Source organism: Manis pentadactyla, chromosome 10 (genome assembly GCF_030020395.1).
Source record: "Manis pentadactyla isolate mManPen7 chromosome 10, mManPen7.hap1, whole genome shotgun sequence".
NCBI classification, from domain to species: Eukaryota; Metazoa; Chordata; class Mammalia; order Pholidota; family Manidae; genus Manis; species Manis pentadactyla.
In genome coordinates, this window is record NC_080028.1 from 86607447 (window position 1) to 86619403 (window position 11957).

The 11957-nt window shown below is 38.2% G+C and overlaps 1 protein-coding gene across 1 annotated transcript in view; it reads right to left on the minus strand.

Annotated features, from left to right (window-relative positions):
• The window catches only part of PSPH (phosphoserine phosphatase), a 37097-nt gene extending 29228 nt beyond the window's left edge, over positions 1-7869 (minus strand). Inside the window, exon 1 of the mRNA XM_057487190.1 lies at positions 7701-7869. The gene's annotated coding sequence lies outside the window, so the exon portion shown is untranslated. The remainder of the gene's footprint in view (positions 1-7700) is intronic.
• Positions 7870-11957: the final 4088 nt, after the last annotated feature.

Below are 11957 nucleotides of genomic sequence, written 5' to 3' on the forward strand. Positions count from 1 at the left end.
TTGAGGATTTTGGGGAACTGAGGGCTTAAGGTGTGGACTTGTACCACCTGACCTGCCCCTAAGGTGGGCTGGGTTGTTGTCTGTTTGCTAGGGCTATTTACAGTGAAGTCACAGGTTATGCTGAGATACCCTTATTTATTTGCAGACACTCAAACATTCCAGGCCAAGTTGCACCTGGCCTTTTGACCTTTATAATGTGATCTTGACTTTGCATAATGCTTAACACAGAGTTTCGATAGGGACTTCTTTACATTGTTACATTGCTTTGACTGTAAATATCCTGCCTTGCTTTTTCCAGAGGCCTTCACCCTGACTACACTCAAGATCTCCATCTCATTAGGGTGACCATGCACTCCTGATTGACTAGTGAGATTCTGACAGAAACATGCAGAGGAGGTTGCTGGGAAAGCTTTTTCTTTTCTAGTATGAGCAGAATAACATTATTGGCCTATTCCCTTTTTACTTCTTCCTGTGTTCAATATCAATGAGAAGACTAAGGGTAGAGCAATCCCCTCACAGCCAGGAAGAAAAAGCAGAAGAATAATAGCAGCCCAGCTACAAAACTATTATACCACTGATCCCAATACCAGTAGCCATCCATCTGTAGATTTCTTTTTTTAAGAAAAATAAACTCTTCTTAGTTTAAGCCAGTGCAGTTGAGCTCTCTGTTATTTACAGGTGGAAGCCTGAAAAAAAAGGTAAACAGATTTCAGCTGTTGCCTACAACAGAGTAAATAGTTTATCATTGGAATCCTGCCAAAGTAGAGGGGTTTGGTATAGATCTTAGGCTTTCCACTAAAACCCTAGAAGGCCCATAGCTTAGGAGTAAATATTATGTCCCATAACAAAGGATTTGCATTAAAACAAAGAGCTGAGGCTGAAACTATGGGACCAAAGCCTCACTGGATTTGTTTGAGAGTTCAGAAGGGAGCAGGAAGTAGGACAGACATGGGTGTTGGGCTCAGCTTAGAAAGGTGGGCCCAGAGTGGTTGAACTTCCAGTGTATATCCCAGGCAACCCCATGAAGCGTTCTCAGGGCCTGATAGTGACCTAACAAAGCATAATATCAAAACACCACAAGTACAAGGCAATCAGCCAGTATTTTAATTTCCTGATAGAATAAATGTGAACACTCTTCAGTGGAAGATTGCAGAATATAAGGCCATAAAATGTATCATCCAAAATGTCCAATATACAATAAAAAATTGAAAGACTTCCTAAGAAACAGAAAAATATAACCCACAGTCAATGGGGTAAAAGGCGATCAATAGAAATAGACCCCAAGATAACAGAGATGTTACAATTACCATACAAGACTTTAAAGCAATGAGTCTAAATGCATTCAAGATCTAAAGAAAAACAATCATAATCATTGCCCAGATGAGGAATCTTGGGAGAAATGGGAAATTTTTAATGGAAAATATGGGACTGAAAAATAAAGTATCTTAAATAAAAATTCACTAGATCAGTTTAATAGGATATAAGAGACTACAAAGGAAAAGGCCAGTGAACTTGAAGATATATCAATGAAGAACAGAAAGGAAAAAGAGTAAAAGAAACCCAAAACAAATAGAAGGAAGTAAATAATAAATATTAGAACATAAATTAACATAATTGAAAACAAAAAATAGAGAAAATTTATAAAACCAAAAGCTGGTTCTTTCAAAGATCAATCAAATTTATAAAATTCTAGCAATACTGACAAGAAAAAAAAAGGAAAGACACAAATTTCTAATATAGGAATAAAAGAAATATCACTAAAGACCTCACACATATCTAAAGAATAGTAAGGAAATAGTCTGAATATACTATACACGTAAATTCAACTGACAGAGACTAATTCTTTGAAAACCACAAACTACCAAACTACCCAATAGGAAGAATATATAACCTTGATATCTCTATATTAATTTTTTTAATTTAATCTGCAGTTTTTTTTAAGAAAACCTTTTGAAAAAAATTTCCAGGCCAAATGGTTTCACTGAAGAATTCTACTGAACGTTTAAGAAAGAACTAACATTCTTTTCACTCTCTTCTAGAAAATAGATATGGAGGAAACTGATCCCAGCCCATTTTATAAGGCCAGTATTACTCTGATGCCAAAACTAGACAAAGATAGTACAAAAAACAAAATAAAACAAAAAAGCAAAAACAGAACAAAACTACAGATCAGTATTCTCAGGAACTTAAGCACAAAACTGCTCAATAAACTATTAGCAAATCAAAGCAATTAAATCAAGTAATGTAAAGAAATGTATTGTACATCATGATCACATGGGATTTATTCCAGGTATGGAAGACTGGTTCAGCATTAGAAAATCAATCAATATAATGCACTATATTATCAGTCTAAAGAAGGAAAACCACATAATCTTATCAACTGATGCAGAAAAAAATTTGACAAAATTCAATATCCATTCATGATTAAAGCTCTCGGCAAAGCAAACAGAGAAGAAAACTTCCTCATACTGATAAAAGGCATCTACATAAAACCTACAGATTACATCATATTTAATGAAGAAAGTCTGAAGACTTTCTCTCTAAGATTGGGAATAAAGCAAGGATGTCCACTCTCATTATTCCTATTTAACATTATATTGCAAGCCAAGGCAAGGCAGTAAGGCAAGAAAAAGAATAAAACTGTCTCTTTCTTTTTTTAGACATGATTATCTATATGGAAAATACCATGGCGTCTGAAGTAACAGAAGAATACCAACTCCTACAACTAATAAGTAAGTTTAGTAAGGTCACAGGATACATGGTCAACATACAAAAGTCAATCATATTTCAATTAATAATTTGAAACAAAAATTTTAAATATAAGACCATTTACAATATCTTTTTTTAAAAAAGGAAATGTTGAGGTATAAACTTAATAAAACATGTTCAGGTCTGTAGTCTGAACATTTAAAAATACTGGTGAAAGAATTCCAAGACCTAAATAAATAGAGATATACAATATTCATGAATGGAATTATCAACATAACAAAAGATGTCAGTATGTCCAAAATGATTGATAGATTTCTTGCAATTTCAATCAAATTCCCAACTGATTCTAAATTTTGGCAAGAATAAATAGGCAAAAAAAACTAGATTAGCTATAATAATTTTGAAAAGAATAAAGTTGGAGGAATCACAGTACATGATTTTAAGACTAACTATACTACTAAAGTAATCAAGACAGTATGGTATTAAAAAGGGTAGACATATATCACTGAAGCAAAATAGAATAAAGAAACACACCTTAAAAATATCACCCATTTTTTACAAAGGTGTTAAGATAATTCAGTGGAGAAAGGATGTCTCTTAACAAGTGGTATTCAAACAACTGGAATTTCATATGCAAAAAAAAGCAAATGAAACTTGAAGTCTTATACTTCATACCTTCCATAAAAATTAACTCAGAATGAGTCATAAGTTTAAATAAAAATGCTGAACTATGAAAGTTTTAGAAAAAGTTCAAGAGAAAATCTTCATGACTTGGCATTAAGCAAAGGAGTTCTTAGACAAGACACAACAACCACAATCTAGAAAAGAAAAGGAAAAACAACATGATAATGGACTTCATGAATATTAAAAGCTTATGCTCTGCAGTTGTTTAACTGACACAGAGATTCAGATTTACAATAAGAAAAAATCTGGATATTGTAAGGTTGTAGGCACTGGGGGGAAGGGTGAGCATGTCGGACACTGATGACATGCCAAAGTCCCTGGCTGCTGCCCCCTCCCAACCTGAAAAATGTGCCTTAGGCTAGCCAATCATCATGCCGCTGTAAACCTAAGCTCTGCCTCCCCCTACCTTCTTTAAAAACTCGCTGCCTGCCCTGCTGAGTGTGACTTCCCTGGCCTGTGATAACCAGACCAGAGAATATCATCCTGGAATTGCACTCAAATAAACTGCCTGGCCCTTTGTTGCCTCTCATCGCCTGCTTATTTCAGTTAGAATTTATCTTACAGATATCTGTTACCCTTAACAGTGTGAATATACATAGTACCACTGAGCCATATATATAAAAATGATTAAGATTTTTAAAAAGGTCATATGGGATTTTTTTGCCACAAAAAAGATTTATGCTCTGTAAGAGACAGTATTGGAGAATTGAAATAAAAGGCACAGAGATGAAAATATTTCCAAATCACAAATCCAAAATGTGTAAAGAACTCTCAAAACTCAACAATGAAAAATGAGCAAAATATTTGAAAAAACTCTCACCAAAGAGAATATACAAAAGATAAATAAGAATGTGAAAAGATGTTCAACATTAATCATTAAGGAAACAAAAATTTAAAACATGATGAAATAAAACTACACATCTATAAAGTTGGCTAAAATAAACAAACCTAAAAAACCAGCTAATCAACAAGGTAGACAACCTAGAAGAAATGAATAATTTCCTAGAAACATACTATAAGAATATAGTAATTTATCCTCTATCTACCCTATGGTCCCAAGGTGGTGAAAATCATGCCTGGACTTGCCTGGGACTTACCTGGACTTACCCCACCTTATTTCTAAACATTCTGACCCACCCCCAAGGCAACAGGCCAAGTGGTACTTTTCCACTCCACCCCTACAAAAGACACAACATTCTGCACCATGCTGCTGCTCTCTCTCTCTCTAGGGGCAGCCACTTTCTCTTTCAGATAATAAAATCTCCTGCATGGGTGTTTCCTGAGTCATTCTGGGTAAGGAGGGTCATGGCGAGATACCCTTTCATTGGTGCTGTGTCTCGGATGAGGTTCTCCCATTGACTTTGCTCTTCCTCTGGGAATCTGAGCTTCTTTGGGAACCCTCACTGCCTGATCCTCCTCCATGGACTCACTGTCCAATTCCCCGGTCACTCATCTTCTTGCCCAACACTGGCCTTCAATTTGGTGAGTCTCCCTTTCATGGTTGACTTAAATGTCCCGTTGGAACCTGGGAAGTGACCGTTGAGTGTCTGGCACCCCTAAGGGCTCCTCTGGGACAGGGGCACCCTCAACCATGACTTTCAGAGTCACGGTTGATCCCCATAGTTGACCCTTCTCTGCCTCCTCATGGTGAGAATCCTCATTCACTGAGGCCCAGTCTCCCTCTTTCTACTCGTAAATTCCTGGTACCAGGTACTGAGCCTCTTCAGTGTTTTTGCCTCAACCCCTTGGTTAGAGGTGGTGACGACCCCTTAACTGTGTCTGGTCTTCTCAGTGACCTTCTCAATTACTCTGGGACACCTCAGCAACTTGTGAATGGTCTCATTCTCACTATGAGATCTGGCCCCTCCGCTCCTGCAGATTCACCGCTAGGGTACTTACTCAATAATTTAAAACCCCTCCACCTCACTCAAGACTTCAAACCTTTTAAGCTTGTTCACTGCTATAATGAGATCTGGTCACAATATCCCTTAGACAATCAGTCTAAATGGCCCCCCAGTGGCTCTTTAGATCCTAAAATTCTCCATGACTTATTCAACTTCTGTGAGCACACAGGAAATGGAAAGAGATCCCATATATCCAAGTTTTCTCCTACCTCCGAACCAAGCTCTCTCTCTGTCTCCCCTGCAATCCTAAACACCTACTGCTTGCCTTAAAGTCCACACCCCTAAGCTTTTTTCACTTTCCCAAATATCCTCAACTGCCTATAAAACCCTTAGACAATGCACCACCATGGGATCTCTTGTCCCCTCCTGTCTGTCCTCTCACTGTATCATTACATCTCAATCTGTATGTTTGTGTGTCTAAGTGTATAAATGAAATGTATTTTTCTACCTCTGGATGGTATTAATAAAAATTTATTTAAGACAAGTGCTTGTGAAAATTAAGCATTCTAACACTTCCAGAAAGTTATAATAGACAAAATTAAGCATTAATGCTAATTTAAGTTGAACTGAAATAGACATGTCCTTATAGTTATCAGCTGCCTAAGTTTTCTAAAGTCATTTTAGTTAATGATATCTGTTAACTCTTCCAAAGAAAAATGCTTAAAGTGTAGCTTTGTCTAATGTGAGTAAAATATATTTGTTGGGAATTAATAAATTAAGTGTAGCAAGTGAATGTCTTAGTAATAGTGTGTTACAGTGTGTATACCTACAAAGAGTCTGAGAATCTTTGTGGTAACCTAAAAGCTTAATGTTTTGCTAGGTAGACATATTTTGTGCTTAAAGATTGTGCTGTAAAGCACATAGTTCCAGAAATTATAAAGTGTGTTCATAAATTTTTAATCTAAAAATGCTAATGTAATAGTTTACAATAGAGCACTTCTCAGGGTTCACTGAAAATTAAAGTTCCTAATAGTTTTAAGTTCTAATTAAAACTACTTAAAATAATAAAGAAAACATCTCTGCTTGCTAAAAAATGGTTTGTGTTTTAATAAGAGAAGGTGTAAGGAATAAAAATTCATTTTGTTGAGTGTAAAAGGTAACTCTTCTAAAGTAAAGCTGTTTATTTAGACAGAGAGAACACTGAATGTAAAAAAGAAAGTTGTAGAAAGTTTGTGGAAAATTGATATAGTCATGCTATGTGAAATTAAAGCAAATAAGTCTCGACATCAAGTACACAGCAAAACTAGAATTTTTTGTTTGTTAAAAGAACAAAGATTTATTAGTCAACCGTTAATGTTGAAAGATTACAAAGGGTTTTCTAATTGTTTTATCAAAGCAGTTTCTCATGCTTAAAGTCTCAGTGAGTTGTCTGAGTATTTAAGAAAATGAGATCATAATATTAAAAGGACTAAAAGCTAAGCTTTGCTAAGAACTGTGTAACCTTCTGTATTTGCCTTTAAAGTCTTTTATTGTCATTCTGGTTAAATAGATAAGTATTGTTTCATAGTAACTTATGATTCTATTTAGGCTATTTAGGCAAGTGCCTTAAAAACTTTAACAGCTTCCCAAAATCTAATTCAAAAAGATGCTTTTTACCTCTAGTTCACTCTGATATTTTCCAGGGGGCCCATGAAACATGTCAGAAAAATTTTTTCTCCTCATTGAGAAAAATATTTGGCTAATATGGCTTATTTATCTGATACATATTAACAAAAAGCACTGTCAAAAAGAATGATGCTAAACTTTGTTACTGAATGTTTTATGTTACAGAAATATCTGAATTTCCTTATGTCAACCGTCTGACAGTAAGCTCTCATCAGATCTTTAACCATTGTCATTTGTAAGTCTTTTGTCACTTATACTCACTGTTTTATTACTCTTAAACTAGTAAAAAACTAAATTCCAGCAGAACAAATATCCTAAACTAGTAAAAACTAGATTTCACCAGAGCAGGTATTATTACATAAAATTAAGCAAACTGAAGAAAATGATTTTGTGACTTTTTGTTTCAAATGTTGTTGATAAAGTGTTTTAAGCTTTTCTCTTAAGCTGAGAACAGTTTAATAAATAATAATACCTTCATAAACAGAATTGAACCATTTATCTTTCTACCTGACCCCTCCAGAATCTAAAAAGTTTCAGTGAGTACTTTTTATATTTCATGGCAGTATGTTTATTTGCATAAGCATAATGAGAATCTGCTTTCCTTGTAACAAGACCAATTAAAAACACTGGCTATATTACCAAGGCTTTGACTGGAATGTTATACCTGAGAGACACATGCGTAAATTCTGATATGAACAGACAGCTTAAAGGAACTAAGGTTTACTTTATAAAGCCAACAAAGCCCCACTTGGAAGAACTGGCCTGGTACCTTGTGTACAGAGTTCCCAGCAGCCTTACCAGGTGAGTAAGGAATGTCACTTCCTGGCAGGTGCAGGAACCTCAGGAATGTCTTGGGAACCTCAAGAAGAGAGGAATTCACCCAAATCTACAGGTACTGCAGGCACAACCTGATGGCAAGTCTGGTTTGGCTGTCTGGCCTCAAGAAGCCTTTAAAAGTCCAATCTGAAATTCCTTAAAGAAAGTTCTGGCAAAGCACATTTAAAAGATCATATGCAATCAATTACTCTTCTTGCTGCACTTATGCAAATAATCAAGCCAATTGTTAATTATTTTCTTAATATGGCTACTTCTAATAAAAATAAGGGTGATTTTAGAGAAAAGTATTGTTTCAGTAATGTAGTCTTATCTATACTAAATCCTAATACTAGTCATTGAGATGTAAACTTGATCCAGAATTCTAGTTTCCCCATGATACCTGGCTATGATTCTCAATTAAACTCTTCATATTTCTAGTTCTCATATTCAGCCATGCATTCTTAATCTCATCAAGTTTGTCCTTCCAGAATGGAAAATCCAACTCCAGATAACCTAATAACACTATTTGTTCTATCTTGCTTAGAAGCCATAAAACTGCAACTAGTAATAGTAATAGAAATGGAACCCAGAATAGAAGCACCAATCTTCTGAGGCCCTCTCAACTGACCAGTGATGGAGACCTAACTGCACCCTGTACTGTGCCCCCTCTCAGCATGAAGCAGCCAGAGCGGTCATCGAGTCCTTTCCCTAGCAGCAGCTAGGGTTTCTATCTGTAGAGGGGTGAATGAGACAGGGACCATAGGCTTAGACAGAATAATATGAGAGCCTCTGGAAAAAGCAAGGCAGAATATTTGCAGTCATAGCAATGTAACTACATGCTAGGAAACCGCCCCTACTAAAACTATGTTGAACATTAAGCTGTAGCATCATTCTTCAGTGAGATCAGTTAATGTTCCCCAGATAAAGAAGAGTAGCACATGTTTTATTTTGCTAATAAATTATTAAACTTTCTCTCAGAAAATAGCTATCAGGTCTCACCCTCCAAAGTTCAGCTGTCTGCCACTCAGGTCACATACCTGGGAGTTCAGCTCTCCCCGGGCTACAAGGCCATTACCATAGACAGGAAAAAACTTCTCCAAACATGCCCATTCCAAACAACAAAGACACCATCCCTAACTCCCAAATGGCAAAGACCATACACAGAATCCTTTCCACGCCAACTACAGTTAAACTCCAGGGTCTTCCCATTGGTTGCACAACTCCCACCTTAAGCCGTTTGTCTCACCTTATTCCACTCCCACCAAATCTCCCACAGGTTCCTACTCCTCCACCCTGACCGGACATCTGACCTTCCATATTTCACAATGCCCATCTCCACTTCCACTCATCACTGAAGAAGTTTCTGCCAGCACGGAGTCCTAAGACCTCCCTTACAACCACCATGCATCATGCTTCAGGATTGTTAACACTGGTCTCAACACTTATTCTCTCACCAGACCTATCTTCCCCAATACCAGCCCTTTCTTCTCTTTCAGACTGTCCAAAAGATTACACCATCAAAGATTCCCTTTGCCCTACAAGTTGCTTTTCTGCCTACACTTATGTCCCCAAAGAATGCTATAATTCAGCCACCCTATGTAAACATAGCAATCAGCCCAAATGCAAAAAATTTCTGACCAGACATTTAACCAGCTTATATTACAGGATTACCAACCCCTCTCCAAAGATGATGATCCTTCTTAAACCTGGAACACGCCATCACCACTTCAGACCAAGGGCTCATCCGAGGACCAACCCCCATCAATACAAAAATGAACTTCAACGCCCCTAATCAGCAGGAAGCAGTTACTGAAGACTGACCTCCACCCCTTCCCAAGTCCTCTACCACTTATAAAACAGAAAAGGGAGGAATATAAGAATATAGTAATTTATCCTCTATTTGCCCCATGGTCCCAAGCACATAAACCAGTGAAAATCATGCCTGGACTTTCCTGGGACTTGCCTGGACTTGCCTCACCTTATTTCTAAATACTCCAACCCGCCCCCAAGGCAACAGGTCAAGCGGTACTTTTCCATTCCCTCCCTACAAAAGACACAACATTCTGCACCACGCTGCTGCTCGCTCTCTCTCGCTAGCGGCAGCCACTTTCTCTTTCAGATAATAAAATCTCTTGGGTGGGCCTGTGTCTCCTGAGTCATTCTGGGTAAGGAGGGTCATGGCGAGATACCCTTTCACAGAAAATCTTCCAAAATAAATCATAAAGAAATAGAAAATTAAATACTGATTACTAGTAAGGAGATTGAATCAGTAATCAAAAACCTTCCAACAATGTAAACTACTTCAACCATTGTGGAAAGCAGTATGGAGGTTCCTAAAAAACTCAAAATAGCAATTCCATTTGACCCAGGAATTCCACTGTTAGGAATTTACCCTAAGAATGCAGAAGCCCAGGTTGAAAAAGACATATGCACCCCTATGTTTATCGCAGCACTATTTACAATAGCCAATAAATGGAAGCAACCTTAGTGTCCATCAGTAGATGAATGGATAAAGAAGATGTAGTACATATACACAATGGGATATTATTCAGACATAAGAAGAAAACAAATCCTACCACTTGCAACAACATGTATGGAGCTAGAGGGTATTATGCTCAGTGAAATGAGCCAGACAAAGACAAGTATTAAATGATTTCACTCATCTGTGAAGTATAACAACGAAGTAAAAAGTGAAGGAACAAAACAGCCACAGACTCACAGAACCGAAGAATGGACTAACAGTTACCAAAGAGAAAGGGACTAGGGAGGATTGGTGGGAAAGGAGGGATAAGGAGGAAAAGGGGCATTACGATTAGCACACATAATGTAGTGAGGGGTCACACCAGAAAGGCAGTATACACAGAGAAGACAAGTAATGATTCTATATCATCTTACTATGCTGATGGACAGCGACTGTAATGGGGTATGTGGTGGGGACTTGATAATACGGGGAGTTTAGTAACCATGTTGTTCAAGTAATTGTACATTAATGATACTTATGCAGGGGTTCTTGTTCATGAAGCCAAAGAATGAGCTTCACAAACACTCGAGGTAGGAGAGCAAGGTACAGGCTTTTATTTAGAAATAAAGTGAGAGAATAGAGCTCCTGGCTCATGACAGGAGGGGAAAAGAGAGCCCGTAGTGGTGCATTGCCTAGGGAGTTTTATAGATAGTTGAGGATTTTTTGAGAACATGAAAAAACTTAGGGGTGTGGACTTGTTAAGTGGTCCCTGAATATTAAAAATTAACATAAGGAATTTCCTGCCTTGATTTCTCTCTGGGACACTGGCGCCTTGGTCTGGGAGCACATCAAAAGTCTGCCTGCCCAGCCCCCAAGGTGGGCTGAGGTATTGTCTATTTGCTATAGAATCCTGCCTCTTGAACTTCCTGGGTATTAAAATGCAATCTTATCTTTAAGATGGAATTCTTCCTTTCTTTTACCATGTGTCTACAGCTGGGTCTGCATGCTAAGTTAGTTGCTCGGTTTGCAAAATCACCTCATCAGATCTGAAGGAGAAAAGACAGCACATATGTTAAAGTGACTCTTACACATGGTTACAAATGATTAGCATAATAAAACACGTGCTACTTGTAAGGCTGGAGGCACTGGAGAGAGAAAGGCAAGGACAATGCAGGCAGAGCAGAGACAGCACCAAGTAGCTCTGTGCCATATGGGGAAGGAACAAACAGCTCTTCCTGGATTCCAGTCCCATGACATGCCGACAAACCCCGGATGCAGACCCCCTCCATCTGGAAGGAGGAGACCTCTGGCTGTCCATCACCCAACCCTGAGCCAATAAAAAATTCCCCACATACCCCTAGCACAGCCCACTTCCCCCTCCCTTCCCTGTTCTCCTAAAATCTCCCTACCTTTCCTCCTGGGCGCAACTTCCCCAGCCTGTGTTTCAGACTGGTGAACTTCACCCAGGAATTGTGCTCAAATAAACTACTGACCCTTTGTTGCCTCTCGCTGCCTTCTTATTTTGGCTAGAATTTATCTTACATTTGGTGCTGAAAAAAACCCAGGAAGGAGCGTGAGCATAGGGCCCCAACCAGCCACAGGTGGCCCTGCTCCCTCCTTCCATGACCTGGGACCTCAGCCTGCTCTCCCCTGCATGGACTATTTTCTGGTGAGTCCCTCAGTTTCCCCTGGTCTGTTTCCCTTCCTAACTCCATTTCACCTGGTCCATCCAAAATCGTAGCTATGTCCAGGTTTGTGCTGCATCCACTGCAGGCATC